Genomic DNA, 15,246 nt, shown 5'->3' on the forward strand with positions numbered 1-15,246 from the left:
CTTCTACAACCAGCCTCAGCAACACATTGCCTAGTGGAAAATCCATTTTAATTCACTAATTATTCTGATCTGGAGCAGCAGTGAGTAAAATGCTATTCAATCCTTTCAATTCAGGCAGATTAGCACATGCAGCCCTTCATCTAGTAGCAGCCAGCTCAGCTCCTCCTTGAGCCAGTGATCCTCATGATAGACACATAAAGAGGAGCCTTTGTATACAGACCTGGTCCTCCGTCCTGTCAGAGATCCTTCTGCCCCCATGCCCTTCTGTGGCACCAGGTCTTTGCAATAAGACTAGAGGAGAAGAGGGAGGAAGGAATATGAAGGTATGTCTTCTCCCTTTCACCTTGTCTTGCAAAGGAAACCCTTGCAAAAGGCACCCCAGCTCCTTTCTGAGAGCGTCAATATAAGTGGACTGCAGGGACACCTGTCAGGTCAATAGTCCTTGCAACCATGGCTCTATTTAATGGCTGCCTCCCAGGAGAAAGTTTGGGGGCAATAGGCTGCAGGTGTAATGCTGGGAGCAAAGGGTCTCCAGTGCAGTCACCCTGGCCCACACCATAGGTGTTGTCACCCTTGCCCCTTCCACTGGAGGCAGCCCACCCCAGGAAATGAAACAGAAGCCCAGGAATGTGATGCATTTTTCTCCTTTACGGGTGTTTGCTCCACAGAGAGCAATCCAAACTGGCTTTTTTATGTAATACAGTGTGGTTGCTCTATAGTTCTTCCAACTTCAGTGTGTATTTTGCATTGAATACTCCCAACTAGATGTATATTTACTCTTCCAGATCATTTGGAAGTGTTTTGGATAGGCTGCTCTGTTATTTCTGTAGATCTCAACATGCCAAATAAATAGCTGAGGTGCTGTTTTGGGCCCCTTTTTAGTATCTGCCAGTCTGTTTCCATACACATGCTAAATATCTCCACTGTGTTGCCTTCACTTCAGGAAAGGCTCTAAGTCAGGCATTAGTGGCTTGAGTAACTTGAGTCCTCAAAAGTCCTACACTTCCACTTATTTCTAACAGATTTGACTCAATTATTCCTTAATGAATAACCTGGTAAAAGGTGGAGCTAGAGAAGTTTCCTGGTCTTCAGATTATATTCCAGTTTGCTTTTATTTCATCTTACTTGTCGGCATTTCTATGACAAATATTTTCTACTGCTCCTGTTAATATTTTATAAACCAATAAACATCTGTGAAATGAATCAAACCAAAGTTTAGTGAGTTTATAAATGGCAAATTGGCAATATATGTAGAAGTTGGCCTAATAGTGATATTTCCATCTTTTTCTAAGGTTCTTTATAACCAACATTATCACTGAATACATCTTAAGGGAACAGCAATAACATAATGATCCTCAGAGATTTGTGTCTGCAATGATGTGCCAGAACATGGAGTACGTTTATGATGAAAGCATCGTTCTGGCTTGGCACACGTAACTATTAATGCTTTGCAAGTATGCTTTGCCTGGGATGTAATGGACTACAAATAATTGCCTGTAGTGTGCTTTAGCTTTGTCCAGGTTCTGTGAAAATACTCTCTTCCTTTAACCGAGCTGATTTTTTCTCATTACCATAGATTTTTTTTCCTCTTCACTACCTAAGGTATTAAAAGGAAACATACGCTCTCAGATGGAAAAACACACTGGCTGTTATTAGGACTAAAAAGCAATCTACAACGCACTCTAGTCACCAATAGATGACATTCATAATAAGGTTTACCACTGTTTCCAAGTACTTCTCTATTAAGTCATTACTTTATTGTCTACATTTAAAGTATATAGTTATATAATGGCAACTCCTTCAAAATCAAAGTTCAAGCATGCAAAGTTGCCTTTATTGCAACAATTAAGTAAGCTTTATTACTCATACTAAATGCATGGTGTGTGAGAGCTAAAGAAGAGCTGGTAATAATAAAAATGTACAGGGGACTGTTGGTAAGTGTTATAAGTCATTTTTAGCCAAATAAAGGAACAAGTACCTAAACACACAGACACATACATACATCAGCACACGAGGCAACTTATGTACTTTAACACAAAGGACAATTTTACAATTCAGAGGCTAACGTTTACGCATCTACAACAAAGTGTTGGGAAGCTGTCTGTCATGTCTGTAAAACTTAACAGCTGCTTGCGGTTCACACCTTTGTGAAGCCAGAGCATGGAGGTGTGCACATCTGTTTACATGTAGTTTTACAGTCCCATGTGGAGGCCCAGCACAGACAAAGATGGAATTGCAGTTTCTATTGTACATCATAGTCACAACCACAGTTTCACAATGCAGAAGCCACAACTTTTACAGCTCATTGCCGTTAACAGCCTGGGTTATGTTGTTCTTAACCTTTCTCTGTGAGGAGGTGTTCAGAACACAGTGAGCTTTTTGTCTTACCTGCCCAGATGCTTTCTCTGAGCAGACTGGGGCTTCCTTATGTCATGTTGCTGGATCAGGAGTTCTGCCACCTCCCAGCTTCCAGGTGGGGAACGACAATGAGCATTATGTCTTCCAGCCTTCCTGTTGGCCCACAAAAGCTACAACAGCAGCGTCTTCAAGCATGTGTTTCCTTACAAAGGAGGTAGTCATGGAGAAAATGAGCTTTTTGAGACACCACCTGAGGGGAGGCACCTGAACAGTGTCCCTAGCAGGAAGACATCAAGACATCACTTACCCTGCTCCTTGCATCCTGTCAAGGCACTGAAAGACATGTTCAAACCAGCTACAACAGGATATCCCCATGTATTGTCTGGAACCTTTCCCTCACAAGGACTGACCCAACCTCACTCTGATTAGCCTGAGAGATCTGGTATCACCTGTGTACATGAAAAATATCTAGGCACTTATTAAATATGCATTCCCCTTCCTACTAACATCATTCCATCAATATTTTAATGACAAGTTGCCTTTTCGATTGTGTTCCTACTGTAACATGAGGTCCTTGCTGGGGCAGACAGACACCACAGAAATGGATGTGTTTATGGATGACATTTGTTTCTGTCTGGAGAGTTGTCATCAGTGGTGATTTTCTGTTGCAAATGCTTACGACTATTTCTTCAGGAAATACCATCTCTACTCCCTTCTACCAACAAAGCCAATGGGGCAGCATGAAGGTGTACAAGGTAGGGCTGAACTTATTCAAGCAGTAAAAGATAATTCTTTATTGCCAAAGAGAGCTAATTTGTGATCAAGTTTATCAGATTAAACTTAACCCAGTGCAAACATGCTGACTTTATTAGCATATATGAAGAGTAAATTTGATCATTGACAATTTCTGGAGTGAAATTCATGTCTATATGAAGTCTGTTTATGGGGTTTATTTCCTGGGTTTTTACAGTCCCTTTCACATTTTGTTTTGTGTTTTTCCTCTCCTCTCCTCTGGTTATAGACTAATCATTGCCAAGTCTCAGTCATTTGCTTGAAAAACAATAGCTGGCAGTCATTGTGCTAAACAGCCCATTTTGTTATCCTTGCCACAGTCTGCAGTGTTCTCAGTTATTGCACTTGATAGGTGTCATTAAGGTTTCTATGTTATTAGTCACTTTCCTGATCTTTCATGTTTCCTTTGCTCAGGGAGCAGCTTTTCCTGGAAACATTCAAAGGGAACAAAACCCGATTACAGCCAGCACCTTGGGGTAATGGCATCTAAAATCCAAATCCCACACTTTTTTTTTCTTTTTCTTTGGGGTTTTTTGGGGGGTTTGTTTTTTTTTAAGCTGGTAACTCAAATTATGAATGTGAAAGGCTGGATTATACCACTTGTGTCCACAGTAAGCCGTTCCACAGAAGTCTACAGAACTAGTTATGAAAGAAACATTGTTCAGTGTAAGTAACTTTTAGATAGGTCAGACTAAGAGTTTGTAGCACCCCATATTAGCATGAGTTGGGGTGTATTAATAGGACACTATAGAGTAGCATAGACCTGTTCATCTCAAATACTGTGAAGGTACTCTATGCCATCCACAAAAAATTAGCGATGGGTTTGTGGCTCTCTGAAGGCTTTCAGAGAACTTCAAAGCTCTGTTTGAAGGGTGGATGTGTAGCCACCACACAGGGAAGGAGACCTTCCCATTTGCAGGGTGAAAGCTTTCTCTTTTCCATTGCTGTCAAGAAGGTCTCTGGCATCTTTTATGCAAAGCAAGAGAAAGAAGCATGATAGAGTGCAAGAGGCTGACGTGAGTGCAATGACACCCACATTCATATGGAGCCAACCAGGGTCTCAGTATGCATTGTGACCCACCTGTCCATAACTTCATTCTGGTGTCTAGATTCCAACCTTGAAACCCGAGATTGGCTGAATCAGCTTAAATCTAAACTGCTTAGAGCACACGAATCAGGCTGCCCTCCCTTTGGTGGGAAATCATTAAGTAAAAGGGGAGTCAGTTCCCCCAGGAAAAAAGTTTGGGTTCACAGGAAAGAAGGTTCAGGTTCATATCATTTCGGCAAACACCCTGTCTTCAGAAATTGCTAAATATCAAAACTGGAAAGACAGATCTTGGATTAGTTTATACTGTTTCATCTAAAACCTTCTTACACAGTAAACTGGATCTAGCATAGCAAATGTTAAGGGTTCAAACCAAAGTTAGTTTGCAGTCCTAACATGAGCAACATGTTCCACAGGAGAAAAAGATCAAGACTTTAGTTAGGGTCTTTTTTGATGATGCAGGCAGAATATTGTGATTTGAAAAGAGAAATTCCAGGCAGCTGAGCTTAATTCTTACATCATATATTTTTAATATGAATTTACAGGTCTCAAGAGTGTCTTACAGAAATGGCAAGTATATGGACAAAACTTTCATCTTTGATAGAAAGCTGAGAAAATAGGCCATTTTTAGTTAGTAATGCAATGAGATATAAGTGTTTTCATTTCTATTGCGGTTTATATGCCAAACAACAGTGGGATGCCAAGTACTGCATTAGCATGCACCATAAAGCAAGTATACATTTCCTATCCTCCTCTACCATTAACACTCAAAAAAACTTTTCATGGCGCTGTAATTTTTTTGTGCCCAGTTTTCTTAGGAGGTGATAATTGAGGAAGAATGAGGGAAAATCTGTGCCATAATTTTTGAATTGGGCAAGACTGTCAAAGAAAAAAAATCACAAAAACTCTCCAGGGTGAGGGAGTAACACCATATCTTTCCTTTGGGGCACAGATTCCTCCAGAAATGACACAGCTGTGAAACTAAAAGCTGAGCACAGTAACAGTTCCTGGACACCTCCTGTGTATGCATATATATAGTACACACGCAGTTATGTATAAGGGACATACTTATGTGTAGCGATACATAAGAAGCAGAGTCACCATCAGCTGAACTAGTAATTTCAGATAAGGTGAAATACTTCTCCAGAAGGATAATAAGTTAAAGGCAACACTCAAGCTTTCTGTTGACCTTTTCACTGAAAAAAGCCCATCATCTCAGGGGCTCAACAGAACAGGGACACACTTTGTATTTCACCAGAAAGAGGAGGGTGCATGGTGTGGCTGTGGAAAAATCATAATCCTACAGGCTGGGAAATATTCCCTCATGTCCTCACTGGTTAAGCCTCTTTTTGGTATAAGTGTAAATCGTCATCTTTTTGCTGGGGAGGTGGGAGAAGGGAGAACTTGCACTGAGATTTCTCCTTGAGAATCTGCCAGTGCATTCGCTGTTAGGAAATGACTAACATAAGCCTCTGCACATATGTCCTTAAAAACACTTTGACTGCATTCCCCTGTAATTATTAAGCTTCTTCAGAGTCTGTAAGCCAGTGAGAAAGGGATTAGAGGGGTTACTTTGTGCCTCTGTGCCCATAAAAATCCCTTGGCTACTGAAACACACTGCTCGGAGCATCCTGAAAGCTTTCATATAATCCCTGCCTCCCAGCCACCACCACCACTGCATTCCCTTTATTTAGACACATTCAAATTCCATACTGTAATCCAAAAGCACTCCAACACAGAAACAAGATCCACATTATAAATCACATTTAAAAACTAACCTGCCAGTTAGAGTGGAGCAGCAAGGCAGCTGCATGATAAAGCTACCCTCAATTTTATGCTGGAAGGAAAACCAGGAGATGTAAATTGGCAGTTAGCATCTGCTGACATTTCCTATTCTCCTGGTAGTTCAGGACAGGGATGATTTTCTGTATCTGTCCTTGTGAGAGAGGTCACAATAGGGCACTGATCCCAGACTGGAGTTGCATGTAAGTATAAACACGATAGCAATAGTAAAAGAGAGATCCGTGTCACCGTTCAGGGGGTTTTCATGTCAGAAGAGAATTTGCAATGCTCAGTAGTGTTGCACTGAAAATAAGTCGTTGTTTCATAGGCAGCAGTAACACAGGACTGCAAGCTATCTTCTGTGTCACAGAGTCTGTTTCTAGTGCCAGCACGATGTTACATAACCTTTTTCACTAACTCATCTCTAAGAACCCTAATTTTTTAAAGGCGACATTTCCCCACAAAATAATCAGGGATGAATTCTGGGCTGCAGAAAGGTTTGAATGAAGCACTGCTGTTAAACCCAACAACAGCTGTAAACATCCAGAGTGAGCAGCTTCCAGATCATGATGTTAAAGCAGAGAAACAACTGCAAATGTGCATTGAAAAAACATCTGCAAGACGGATATCTCTTTTGTGGAGCCAACCAGTAACAAATACTTCCTGGGTAAACAGGAACCTGGCACCGCTTGGCAGAAATCAACTGTGAGGGCAAAACCAGGGCTGCTGTATACCAAGAGGAAGCTGCTTGTCATGCATTCCCTGTCTTCGAGCAGAGGGAAACCCGGTAGTTGTTAGGTTTGCAGCAGGTGCAGTGAGGAAGCATGGTCGTGGTCAGGGCAGCCTGGTAACCCCGCTTCAGCGCTTGGCTTGCTCCCTCCCTGCCCCCTCACATTTGCGCCTATCCCTTGGCACAACATATCAGCATATCTTGGTCACCATCTGTGAAGTGGAGATAATAACACCTCTTGTCTGAATGTCTATTTAGGTTGTAAATGCCTTCCAACAAAGACCATCTCTTACTTTGTTTACCAACAGTATGTAGTACATGGCCTTGGTCTTGTATACAGATCCTGGTCACTAATAATCATCATTTTAATACTGACAATAAACAATGTAATTACCCAATATGAATCTAACAACAACAACCAAGCTGCTTTGGGTTGGTTTTTTTCTCAGAATTGTTATCCTAAGTACATGAGGCCACAAAAGTCAGAACCACGGAACAGTTTTACCTGTTGTGGAGGGGCTGCTGGCGATCTCTGGTTGCACACAGGATGCACCTGAAAATGCGATGCAGACACATAAGCATCCAAAAAGTACAGAAGCGTTCAGACACTGACTACATCTGACTGTTTAAAACCATCATCTATGCACTGACTCTTTGCAGAGTGACCTTCAGGCGAAGGTTCACAAAATAAGAACTCTGAAATATTATTTTATAACAATCCTACAGGGCAAAAAAGTAACGAACATGCATTACAAACAGAACAGACTTTATCTTTTCCTGATTAATTTACTCACTTCTTTTAGATTAACAGTAGTAAATTACCAGGAATACCAGTTCTTCCTCATTCCAAATAAAGGATTTCATCCATCCATGGTGCAGAGCAGAAGTTAAAACAGTAGTTAAGAGCTGCAGCCTGATACTAAAGCCCTCTGGGGTTTGAATATACTCTGCTGACACTGCTTGGCTAATTTTAAAAATTGCTACAATTAATTTTTTAAATAAATGAGCTCCCAAAGTGACATATTTCAAACATAAAATCTTAATATTCCTTTCTAGTGAAGTGTGTGTCATTGTTAATGGGGAAAGAGAAGGAAGCTCTGAGCTAATTTTTAAACACAAGGGAATATTGACAGCCAGCCAGCTGCTAAGGCTTTTTGCTTGATCCCTTGCAAATTCTCTTCAGATATTCATGGCCAAAATGTATCATGTGCCAATCTGCAATAATGTTGGAGGAACTGGTGGAAAGGGTCTCCTTTTCATACTCCTGGCAGGCTTGTGTCAGAAGTCTGTGAAGGATAACCATTGCTATTTATAGGTAATCCCCCTTTTGAAAGGTCACCTTTCATTATGTGTTAATTTTGACCCATGTCTATCCAAAAATCACTCTCCTGCAGCTCATCCATAATGAGTATTTTTTAAGCAGATAAAAATGAAATAAATCATGCAATAAAGCAAAAGATAGCACCTATATTACAGCTACAGTCCAAGCAATGCATAACACTCACATTATCTCCTGTGGTTTTAATTACAATATAGGCAGGTTTATTTTGTTTGGGTTTTGTTAACAACTTCACTATCTTTGTCTAGGAGCAGACACTTCTTTTACATGTTGTACATTCTTGATAATAGGACATTTGGGCACTGAATCACTTCCCTTATCATGAGCTACTCATGTGCAAGCACAGAGCCTCTTATCAGCCCAACAAACCATACCTTGCAGTGAGCTGCAGAGCAGAACAGTGCCTGCTCTGCGTTTCTCAGCACTTCTGATTCTGAGAAAAAGAACAAAACAGCTCTTTCCATATATTTGAGTGGTCATCCTGAGCTGAAAGCTGACTGCCTCTCTCACCTTCTGCTGGGCTGCGAGTTGGAGGAAGCAAGTAAAGTGATGACAGCACTGAGCACTAAAATAACAGAAGCATTGAAGAGAAGAAAGAGAAAAGCATATTTTTATGGAAAGTGGCACACAGCAGTACACCAGCACAGTGAAACTTTATTTCGACACCATCAAAGTTCAATTAACAGAAGCAAGAGGATAGTCATTGTGGCAAGAGGTCAATGCAGAGAAGAAGAAATATGGGAGGGGAGATAAAACAGGATGAGGCTTTGTGAAAGAAGGAGGCCAATGTCACCTAAAAAGAAATGGGCAGGGGATTTAAGGTGTGACTTAAAAGCACAGAGATAACGTATAACGTTTCTTTCATTAAAAACTCTCTCATGCTGCTATCGTTCTTAAAAGACAGAGGTAAAGGTAATGAGTGAAACCTTCTCATCACGCTTCCAAGAGCGGGTAGACAGGGATGTGGGTCAGCTTTCCTTAGGATTGACAGTGTTGCCTTTTCCTGAGCATTATCATTATGTCAAGCAAAATGGAGCACGCTGCTGCAGGGAAGACAAAATAGCTTCAGGTTATGCAGGGCTGCTCCAGAAGTTGTTCTCAGGGCCATTATTGTTTCCTTCTCCTGATTAAATTTTGAGTATAGATCTCAGGGTTTGTTCCACGGGAAATAATGTCTAGACTGCAGAGGTGGACAAGGGAATTGGTGATCTCACCAGGGCCACCACAATGAAGACAATTCTGTAACATATACTGCAGCTTCTTTGTTCTTGCTGTTCATTAAACAGGCCCTGGCTTAGAGGCAGTCTTTACATTTTCAAACTGTTTAAACAATTAAATCATTAATCAAAGCAACAACTTCGTTAAAGAAAACAGAAAGCACTGAAGTTGTTCCTCAAAGGAAAATGAAAGGATTACAGAGAACATGTTTGAACAGGAAAAGAAGGACTATAGTTCTTGGACTACTCATGTAAATGACTCATCTGCAGAGGGAAAAATAATCAACCTGTAAATGTGTGCTTACTGGATGGTGATTTTTGCCAGCTTCCACTAGCTAAACTGGTATTTCCAAAATTTCTTTATGGATCTCCACACCCAAATCCCATTTTATTTCAATAGGCATACAGGTTTAACTCAGCCACATTTGTGGTTTAAAGTGCTCTTCTAGATACTGTTTTGTGTCCTTGGAATTTATGTTTAGATAGGGTTCACCTTAGCTAACTGCAACCCTGTAAAATTCAAGCATCTAGTCTGAAATTGTCATCTAGGTTAGTTGAACAGACAGTGCAGAGAAAATTGTTCCTCTAGAGGGTTCATCCCATCTATTCTACACATTTAATTTTTGATTATATGAATCATCCTTTGGAAATGCCTGTACCTCTCAACTACAGAGGGAACTTACAGGGCCCTTTGAGAAGACACTTGTCTCTTAGAAGACTGAAGTCCTGTCTCCTGCAGCCACTATTAAATCAATACACCGACATCAGGGTTGCCTGCATTTTGGATCCAAGAAAAGAAGTGGGGAGAAGGATGCTGTATGCCCAGCATCTCCCATGCCTGAACTGACAAGTAGGGACGAGAATTGAGGTGATGAATGCTCCCACCTGCAAACTGCCTGTAGGAATAAGAGGTCAGCAAGAAGATGTGCCCTGCTGTACTTGCACCTTATCTTACCTCCCTGCGGGTGGGAAGAAGGAGGAAACAAGCTAGAAATGTCTGAACAAAGTGTCAATCTGGTTTTCATTTTGTCTCAATTAGTCTTGATTTTAGATAGCTCATTATTGTGACAATGATTTTTCAATGTTAAGGGAAGAGTATAAATGAAGAGCATGTCACAAAATGTGTTATGACCCAATAAAAGCCCATGTGACTAGCAACAAGGCCTTGCTCTTCCACTTGCCAGTATAAAGCTTGTACAGGATTTTGCAAGATGATTTAAATAGATGAATAAAGTCATTAAGTGGCACCCAATCAAGTTAATGTAGACATAGTGAAGCTTCTCCTCTCATTAAGATTGCCATCTGTCCAGCATTCTGGAAGGTTATTTTTTCAAAGTGGGTGCCAGGTATGTCTTCAGGAATTATGTCTTCATCTTTCCTTTTCCAAGCAGCTCCTTGGAGACAAGGAAACCTTCCTGGGAATACCCCTCAACTAGTACCCCAGGATAAGTTTGTAAGACTAGCCAGAAGCCCACCCTACATGGTTTTGCCTAGGTTTAATGGGTCAGTAGATGTCTTCTTCCAAGTCTTCTTCCATTGGAGTAGTGGAATAATGTTATATAGGTGATGTCTTATACTCCCAGGCAGTATATACTCTGCTATTTTTGTACTCTTTTCCACTCAACCTTTAATTCCAGTGGGGTGGGAGACCCCTTATTTTAATATTGCTTCCAATTTGTCAGCAGCAGCCTCATTTGGAATGAGGTTGGATGATTGTATGATTTTTATTTGTCTCATCTGATGGAAGGAAACTGCTTCAGAGACCTGCAGATGGTGGTTGACTTTGAGCTGTTAAAGTGCCCAACAGGAATTCCTTATCAAGAACACAGTTTTGGTTTCCTGGTGGGGTACAACAAAGCCTGCTTTCACTTCAGAATGAAGTATGTTTTCTCCCTTACCCTAGCAAATGGAGAAGGGTATTTAACTGAGAGCAACATAGTTTCTGGGTAACACAGAACTATTTCAAATGGTCCAGAGATTTCCATAAGATTGTACTCCTCAGCAAGCAGATAAAGCATCTGTCACTCTTCCTTACTGTCATTTTAAGCTAGACTCACCAATGCATTGTAGGCTTTGGCAGAAATAACAGTCCTGTATGCGGATGGTCACCTAATTGGGAAGGTACCTTAAAATCTCTCTGTTGTTTTTTTCAATATTTTTTAGAAGATTACTCAGATTTTTTTTTTATTCTATAAGTCTTAGATTCACCTGTTTTGAGACTTTGGGCAACCCCCTGGCTGTCTTCCCTTTCACATGTCCTGTGAATCAGTTAGTCTCAACCATGGAGTTTAATTTCTCAGTATATTCTTCAGAGCCAAGATGTAATTTGGTCTTTCCTATTGGACAAAACGCAAAGACCCAAGTCTTTGGCTTTTTCAGCCCCTGCCCCTGTGTGTGTCTCACATACCTGCTGTCACCACATGGGAGGATACACAAGACACAATTTTAAACTTACTAAATATGTTGTATGTGCTATAATTACACCATGATACAAGGTTGGCTTTGCCTATCAATGTTACCAATGGGTGGATAACTGCTATTGGAAGACTGCTGTTATAGACATTGCATATCATTATCATTCTATCATGAGAAAGATTTCTGTTTAAGGAAAGGATTGCACTACTTTATATCCCAGACATTTTAATTTCATGCAACAAACTTTAATCATTCACTCTGCTGTCCAGTGCTGAAAACAAGCAAAAAAAAAAAAAAAAAAAAAAAAGCTGTATCTCACCTCTCTATAGTCTCAAGCATTTTCTTTTGATCTTTTAGCAGGTGGGAGGCAGTGTGTGTGTGTGCATGTGTGTCTTAATAGATCTTTAAAAAAATCAGACAAACAAATAATAAAAAACAAACAAAAAAACCCAAAAAAAAACCCCAAAAAAACCCCACCCCAAAAAAACCTTTCTAAGGTCTGCTTGGTCTATACCTCATACACAAAGAAGATATATTTCATCTCATTTAATCTTCTTCAGTAGTCCAGAGCATCTCCTATGATGGAAATTTACACCTTTGGTTGTTTTCATATTATGTCTCAGAATGCCTTTCAAGTGCCGGAAATGTACTGGCAATTTTTCTAAGTCTCTACAGATCTTCTTGGAAGTGCTTTTAGAAAATATGCTGGAGCTTGGGGAATGATTCACAGATTTCTAAGTGTTTTCTTTAATACATAGCCTCACGCCTGTACAAGGCTGAACACTGCCCATGATTCCTCCAATCTCTACAACCACAGGTAGCACAGAACAAAATTTTGGTATCTTGCCTCTGTAGAAACAATACTCTTCACCTTTCTACAGACCACTATGAAATGGAGAAAGGCAAAGAGAGAAAGTACTTACATTTTGTGCTGGCAAGAGGTACAGGCACACAGAAGCTGACTTATATACAGGCCTTAACATTTTGTGCAACAGCTATAATTAGAGCTTCCCAGCAGACCTGATTTTAATACCCTTTGTGATTTTTTCCCCCTCCAGGTTCCCTGCATAACATTAAGCAGCTCTGTAATAAAGTTGCATTGCCACAAAACAGTAGCTGCACTCTGCCTCTGTATGCTGTGGTTGCCAGCTACCCGCTAAATGTGAATCTGTTGTGGCATTTATAGCTCTGTGTGTTTTGAAGAAGCCCTGAGTTCAAGTTTAAACTGACATTATTAAGAATGACAGGTCCCATTTTTAACTATCCGTTCATTTGAGAATGCTATTTTTGTCCACTGCCCTATAGAAGCAAGATTCCTCCCAGTGACCAAGTGCAGTACTGCTAAAATTCAGCTATTCTCATGGTATCATGGCCACAGCAAACCCAGAGGAATAAGTGGACTGATCATAATCTCTGTGCAGATATATGTGAGTCACATCACCTTGCCACTCCACTTCTCTCCTTTGCTTCTGTGTGCAGGCAAGGTAGAGAGGTATGCAAGACTCTCCTTTCCTGGACCTCTCGGGGAGCATGACCCTTATAACATTTACTTCAGTGTCTATCTACTTACAAGAACTGAGTGGACAGGCAGAACAGAGGGGTGGTGTGACAAGTGCATACACATTCACAAACAGAAAACGCAGAACTAATGGATCCAATTTTAGGCTTACCAGCAATCTCTCTTTATGATAAGAGGAACAAAAAGATGTTCAGCTCACTAGTGAATGGAATATTTACTGTACCAGGAATATCTATTGTACCATTTTTAACAGGCATGGCTCTGGAACAGGACAAAGAAGCTGTTGTTTGAAGTCCGATCTCATGAACCACATAAAAGAAACTGGGAGACTTAATTAGTATCTAGCCCAGATCAGACACAGTCATCCTGACCATTGGCTTACAGTCACATTAGCAACCGTTGTCCTCATTGGAAACATTTTTAAACCGGTGACTAACCAAAAAAAAAAAAAAAAAAAAAGCCTCAATGAACACAAGTCATGACATTCAAAGTTACCCATCCACACATGAGCTGAGGAAAGTGGGCATTTACAGCCTTGGTTGTCAATAGAGAGCCAAAGGCAAATTTATTCATCAGGCCTATTTCAGATTTCTACTCTGGGACGAGATGAAGTGAACTCTAAAATTGTCTCACCATTGACCATAGTTACCACCTGACGTGTAGCCTCCAGCACTTGGGAAGCAAGGAAACTGCATCATGTGCATCAGGGGGCAGGTCTCCAAATTGTAATGCTTTTGGCCAGTAGGTGTATTGATCCACAAAGTAAGGTACTCTAGAGTTAGGTAATACAGGGCATCAGGAAAGAAAATAAAGGTACATATGCAAGCAGCCTAAGCAGAAAAAAAGAAATGAAAGCAAACAGGAACATAATTACACCCATGGAAAAAAAAACATTTACCCCACACCACTGTATAATTCCTACTAACTTTGGCCATATAGCATTGAGACAGTATAAAAGATACTAACAATCTTGTCTTGAAGTCTTTGTCAGCTTTTCCAGTGAAAGGATGAAGGAATAGAAGCACGTCTACGCTACGGTAATATGAATCCTTACTGGAAACAGAAATGAGTACCCCATCGATTTTCGATAATACTTAGTCATGCAACTGCTTGACATCATGTCTATATTATCAAGGGAACTCAGCTGAGAGATCCCTGGAGTAGCTCTGTACAGGTTGCTGTATCTTCACAGAGCAGCACATTGCTACATGAGGATAACGGCTTAAGTCCCAAAGCCCAGACTTGGGGTGTCCTTGCACAGAGTGCCACAGCACAGAGTATGTTTGCACAAACTTCCTTTAAAAATAAGTTCTACAATTCCCAAGTCACTGAGGCAATCTTAAATATTAGTCCTTTTGTCTTCACAGTGAATCACATGAGAACAGAAATGAAATTTTACTCTTTGCCATGGATGCCTAAATGACTTCAGGATTTTTATTCTTTTTTCAAGTTTACTATTTGAATCATGTTGAATGAAAGAATTAGAAGCTCTCCCAACTTCCACGATCTCCTGTTGCTGTCCAACTGGAAATAGGCTGACTCATTTCCTAATACTAACAGGGATAAAACAAGTTAAAAGTGGTTAACTGCTACTATACAGATCTAATCACTAGGAGCAAGCTGAAAGTAAACTGCACATATTTGTCATCATTTAAACAATTCAATTTTTGCCAGCAGTAAAGAATAAGTATTTGAGATGCTGCCAGTAGATCCTATTTTTTGTTTAGAGAAAATGGTGTTACTTTGGATGCTACAGTTAACTTGCCTTATCTTTAAAATAATAAATTGTATGTGTAAATACAGGTGTAATAATTCTTCAGCATTACAAGTGGAGAGTTTTAACTGGAAGTCTTGGCTTGATCTAAGAATTTGTCTTAAGTTTGTCCATGTTTCTTAACAATACAAAATGGTCTGTGTGGTATTACAGAAATACAGTGTCCAGTCTCTGGAGATCTGGTTGAATTTTCAAATGTTGTTTCAATCACAGCAATAACAAGGAACAAGCTAGAACAATATTCACTCAGTGCAGATAAAAAACTTACCATGTGG

The 15,246-nt window shown here is 40.3% G+C and overlaps 1 long non-coding RNA gene across 1 annotated transcript in view; it reads left to right on the forward strand.

The window, feature by feature from the left end:
• Positions 1-211: 211 nt before the first annotated feature.
• Positions 212-15,246, forward strand: part of LOC130149368 (uncharacterized) — a 43,257-nt gene continuing 28,222 nt past the window's right edge. The window contains exon 1 of the long non-coding RNA XR_008821891.1: positions 212-323. This is a non-coding gene — a long non-coding RNA (uncharacterized LOC130149368). The remainder of the gene's footprint in view (positions 324-15,246) is intronic.

The sequence above is a fragment of the Falco biarmicus genome, chromosome 5 (genome assembly GCF_023638135.1).
Source record: "Falco biarmicus isolate bFalBia1 chromosome 5, bFalBia1.pri, whole genome shotgun sequence".
Classification (NCBI taxonomy): Eukaryota; Metazoa; Chordata; class Aves; order Falconiformes; family Falconidae; genus Falco; species Falco biarmicus.